The sequence below is a fragment of the Sturnira hondurensis genome, unplaced genomic scaffold, assembly GCF_014824575.4.
Source record: "Sturnira hondurensis isolate 20B ecotype Veracruz unplaced genomic scaffold, ASM1482457v3 Scaffold0009733, whole genome shotgun sequence".
Lineage (NCBI taxonomy): Eukaryota > Metazoa > Chordata > Mammalia > Chiroptera > Phyllostomidae > Sturnira > Sturnira hondurensis.
The window spans coordinates 1291393-1297392 of NW_028082364.1; positions in this window are offsets into that span (position 1 = coordinate 1291393).

Genomic DNA, 6000 nt, shown 5'->3' on the forward strand with positions numbered 1-6000 from the left:
GGAGAGCCAGACTGGGGGAGGATTCATTTCTTCAGGCAATAAATGTCCATGCCTTGGGAAATGGTCACCCCTGTGCCATGGGCTGCGGATGGACGGAGAGTTACAGTCATGGCCCCTGGTAACTGGCGCGCGTGTCCTAGTGGGGAAACAGGTAAGAACCCAGGCAAACAGATACATGGACCCAGCTTTTAGACAGTGCCAAGTGTTAAGAAGACAATAAAACAGGGATATGGAGGGGAGGGGAGGGGAACGTTAGAAGCAGAGGCCAGAGAAAGCTTTCGGAAGCCTGTCCACTGGGCAGGAGCCAGCCCTGGGGAGACCCGGGCACTCAGGCAGCACCAGAGAGCCCCGGTTTGGGCGGCCGCCGCATTCGAGTTTCCAAGGAAGCCACGAAGACCTCCAGCTTCTACTTGCCATCAAAAATGAGTCACACTCACTCTCTCAGTGCCACCCCCCCCCACACCGTGCCCCAACCTCCTGCCACACCCACAATGGCAGTTTGTTTGACCAACAGAGGAATGGTTTTCCCAAAATACACCTTGTGGAAAATCTCCAGGGGAGGGGAGGTCCCCAGTTCCTCGGGCAAACAGCGGTCACCTTTGGGGGTTCAGAGCTTCCACAGGCTTGCAGCCCTCTAAGGGCTTTGTCCCTGGAGTCCATCCCACAACGTCTCTGTTGGCCCTTTGAAAATTCTGCAACACATGGGCTCCGACGGGGGAAATGGAGGCAGGAGGCTTTATTGCCAACGGAGGCCAGTCGGCATTCCCAGGGGGGGGAAAGGGAACGGGTGTTAACTGAGCCCCTCTGCGCACGGCCTTTAAACTGGATGCTTCAGTCCCAGGAGGAAGTTACCCAAAGCCTCATTTTTACAGCCCAGGACACTGGATCTCTGAGAGGCAAAGCAACTTCCTCAACATCACACAGCAAGGAGGTGGCAGGCCCAGAACTAATTACATTTGGCTATATTAATCACTAATGTGTCGCTAGTGACATGTTAGTTCCAGTAACCAAATGTGTTGTTCATTTGCTAGGCTCCTTGTCTGATGCCTTAGGGTCGCACGTGATGTCGTCGAATTTTCTCCATAGATGGGCCCTATTTTTGTCCAGCACAAGGCAAGTAAAGAAGCTGCCCCCGTTCCCCAGCCCCCATCCTCAGCTGCTGAGTGATAAAGTTAGGATTCAAACCCAAGTCCAACTGACGCCTTCTTTTGTTTTTGTTTTTCTCCAGGAAGAGAGACTGGCGCCAACAGAAGAAAAAATGAAAATGCTCCTGTTTTCAAAAAAGACACCAAGAGACAGGCCAGTATATGCAAAACCTGATAGTGAACTGGGAATCTTGCTGGGGGGAAGGCACTGGGAAGGGCTTGCTGCGGCCACCTGACCACCTTGGAATGTGGATGGGAGATTAGATAGACCTGTTGTGCCATCTCAACTGTATGGTGGTGGTAGCTCTGTTCTGATAAGGCAAGAGAGCACGTTCAACTCTGAAAAACACTCGGTCAAGGGTGCAAAGGCAAAAGACCACAGCACCCACATTCTTCATGCGGTTCAGAATCAAAAGTGTACGTGTGTGCGCATGTGTGTGCACATAGAGAGAGAGAAGGGAAAAGGCGAATGAGGCGAAAATGTTAAGATTATAAGACTCCGATGGGTATATTTACTTGTCTATAAGTGGAAGATTCCTTCCAAATAAGAAGTTAAAAAGAAAGAGAGGGGAGAGAGAACTTCCAGGTATTATAATGTGTTTTATTCCTTGAGTCCTGCTCCCAGGACGGTTCAGCCCTTGTCTGTGTCCTAACTCTTTCTCTTCGCCTCAAATCCCACCACAAGTAATTCACCGCCTTAGCTTCATGCCCAGATTTAAAGGTGTCCACCTTTGAGAGCTACTTGTCATTCAGATCTGAAGGAGACCAAACTCGGAATATTCCTACGCACCCTCAGTTACTGACTGCCCCATGCCGGGCGTGGCCACAAAAATCTTTCGTGCCTCGTCTCAGCTAATAGGCCTGATAGTCCCAACACCATCGAAGCTGGGTGCCCTTACTACCCACACAGAGACCTAGAAACCTGGGCACAGAGAGCGTGGTGACTGGCCCCAAGTACATCAGCACGTGAGTAATAACGTCAGGCTTGAACTGAGGCATGTCGGAGCCCACAGCCCAAACTTCGCTTCTATAGACACAATATTTTACGCACGTAAATGGTTTGCTCTCCCAGTAGAAGACTACGCTAAATACCAAATACTGTACCAGCTCGCATGCTTCTCACGGGGCACACCTGACTTCCTTATCACGGGGCACACCTGACTCAGGGTCCCAGGCACCACACTTAGGGGCTGCGACGGTTACCTCCTTCGCTGGAGAAGCATCTTTAGAAAGGTTTTGATAAGGAATGACTTCCTGTCGTGGGACATAAGCTCGCTCCTGAGCACTGTGGGGGATTCGGGGATCAATGGCAACTCCCCAGGTGCCATAATTACCATCGCCAGGTGTTCTGACTTTCCCAGGGCCACCTCAAAGAGCCAGTCCACGGTCAGACCCGGCTCAGCACAGGTGGGCTGGGAGAAGCTCGTCTGGTCTGATCTTGCATTTCCCTGAAAGTGTCTGATTTTGTCTCACATTGGGGCAAGTGCTCTTCCCTAGGCCCAGAATGCCCCTTCCCCTAAATCCGATGTCTCTGGCTAAACTCTGGTTTGTTCTTTGCGTCACAGCCTAGATACCACTTCCTTCAGGACGCCTTCCCTGAATCCCAGACTAGACGAGGGAACCCTCCTATGGGACCTCCAGGCACCCCGGTATCAGCTTTGGTTCGTTCCCTCTTAATCTCTTTTTAAAGGCCCATCTGTCTCCTCTCACAGGGTCTTTTTAGTCCCACGAAGCTGGGACTGTGTCTTGTTCCCCATTTCTTGGCCATCGCCTAGCAGGGAAAAATGACGTGGGACATTTGGTCCATGAATAGCTGCAGGAAGAACTAGAGAGTAATCTTGAAATGAATTTTCCTGGGCCGCGGTGGGGGCTTTGAGTTAAGCCCGCGATCCTGTAATGTGAGAGACAGCTTAAAACATTAACTCGGGCCGGTCAGGCAGACTCAGTTTTGAAAGCCAGATCAGCAACGCTGTGACTCTCAGCACGTGGCCTCGCTTCTCCGCACTTCAGTTTCCTCATCTGGAAAACGCCGCTGGCTGTGGGCTCTGACTCATACTTTCAGGGTGAGCGTCCGAACCTTAGATCCATGGATCTCTTGGCACTGTCTCCGACCCTGGCAAACACTCTGGGCCCTTATGATTCTGATTTGTTATATTGTTAGGATTACTCTCATGATTGTGACGGTGAAAGCCATGTTCAAAAGAAAGGAATCATGTATAGATACATGTTCAGCCGGCTGCTGTCATGAAAACCTAACTAAACACCTGGAAGTGTATTCTACCCTTTAACCACGTGCTGGACGCACCACAGCATCGAGGGGTCTTGCCTCAAGCAGGCCCTCTTGCTCTGCAAACAAGATCTGTGCTTCTTTTGTCGAACTCAAAACTTGATTCGGGCCAACTAAAGCAGATCCATTTCAAATTCTTGGCCCCTGGTGTCCAGAACCAAGACAGGCATGTTCTGCTAAAGCTGGTCAGGAGCCCTAAGTCAGTCAGTTCTTGCTTGGGTCATGAACGGACTTGTCCCAGGCAAGTTTACCAGTAGAAAATGGGCCTCCAGTTACAGAGTCTTTGATTCTGTGGGGGTGAGGCTGCAGGGAGGGAGACCCGCATGGGGAGAGGCCAAAGGGCCTACGGTTAGGCAACAGACCTCAGATGTAGCCTCATCACCTTGGGCAAATTTCTTTACCTTACTGTGGCTGTTTTTCATCTGAAAAATGGGGCTACGAAAAGTATTTACCTTGGAGATGTTTTGTAAGAAGATTAGATGAGCAGGTATTCGTAAAATGCTCTGAACTGTGCCTCATACTGACTGTTTATTAAATAAAGTTAATAAAAGCCCTGTGTGGCCATAGCAAACAAGAAAGGAGATTATACATCTCAGTGCCTTAGGGTACATAGATGTGCGTATTTATTTCTGCATTTTTGTTTCAAAGATATCTGGTCAGGAGGGCAGAAAGAAAATTCTTTTGGTTCTTTCTGTGTAGCTGGTCATTCCAATGGGGGGTGGGGGGAATCAATAGGAATTTGAAAAACAACTCGCAGCCCTCTCTGACAAATCCCTAAAATTGATTTCACGAAGGTCCTTGATGTTCGAGTCCTATGTTAAAGAAGACAAAAATAAATACAGGCTATTCTCTAAGCTTGAAGGTGAGATTGCATTTCCAAGAGTAATAAGACTTACAAAAACGTACCAGCTACAGCTAAGGCAAAGGTGCCCTACTTTATAAGGGGCTGCTCAAATGTAGAATAAGATAGAGCTAATTATAATAACCAGCGTCAAATACCATACCATTAAAAGGTACTTTAAAGGACTGGAAATGTATTTGCATAAGTCACCTGCCTCCCACACAAGCCCCATTCCTCGTGACCACAGAATAAAGAGGGCAGAGCCCTGAATTACGTGACTTCCATTTTTCTGCATGGGCTACTACTCACCAGCAAGCGACTTCATGTTTCCAGGCCTCAGTGTTCCTGTCTATACATGGGGATAATATTCCTTACTTCTCAATACTTGTGTCACATGTATTAATGGAGTGACCTTGTGACACCCCTCACAAGGTGACAGACACACATTGTTCGTATTATTGCCTCACGCTGTCATTGTGAAGATAGACTATGAGAATAAAACATAAAAGTCAAGTTCAAGGAGAGTGCCCTGAAAATTTCATCTAAAGGGTGTATTATTTTGAATGAGATTCACGTGTTAAGGAATGGCTTCCCTTCCTAGGTATGATCATGGCAATAGGGTCGTGTTTTTAAAAGGGCCCTGGTTGGGGAAAGGGGCTGATTCACGGTTTAGGGTAGGACAGGCATGAGATAAGCCTGGGACCTCTTGTCAGCAAGAGTGCCGTCCCAGACAACCAGGGCTGTGACGAAAGGTCTCGAAAGACAACTTGAGGAAGCTCCCACTGGCCTGAAATGGGACAACATGAGCATCAACCAGGTACAGCTGGGAAGGATCAAAAAATATCAACTGTCCTCAAAACCCATGAGTTTATCGATGGTCCTGCAAACGGGGTCACTTTTGGAAGCTTCTAGAAAGAGAACTCATTTATTTTCAGAACTGATGGATGAAGGGGAGAAAAATCAAGCGATCCCTGCTTTTCCTGTATGAACCGATCCTCTGCATAATCAAATGGGTAGATAAGAGAAGTTTCTCTGTCTAGGAGCATTGCAGCGAGTAAATGCAGAAGAACGGCGGAATGCTGCCATTCATGGATGAACAGATCTAGTCAACGGTCGCCAGCGGTCACTTATGGCGCCAGAGACACACAACCACACATTGTGTGCCGGCGAAGTAATCTTGCCCCTCCGGAGACCCGAAACAAGAAAATGCAAAACCTCATGAAGCTTCCAGATCTCATCACCAAGATTACAGGAAGTGCAAGGGGCGAGTGAAGACCAAAGGAGGCAGGTTGCCGAACAGCATCTCCCCATCCGGCAACACTTATTAGTCCCCAAAGCCAGCCGACATCAGAACTGAGCACGTGCCAACGGTTCTTCCAGAAGAAGAAGGCGGAAGCCCACCCTGGGCTGAGCCGTGAAGGATGAGGATAAGGACAAGTGTGACATGAGCAGAGTGGAGCAGGAGAGATCAGGACCCGGGTGAAGAGGAGAGACGCCCGGGTTGCAACACCAAAGAAGCTGCTGCTCTCAGGTGCCCGTCCTGCGCCTGCAGGAGCCTGGGACTGAGGCTTCTTTACGTCTTACACCCTGGGTGCCTTTCTCACCCTGGTCCCTGCCCGGTAAGGTGGCTTCCTCGTTTACATCCCTGGACCAGAACGGACGATGGAAAGGGCTGTGATCTTCCATGCTCTGGACACTGCACACCTACCCATTCTGTCAAAGGTGTG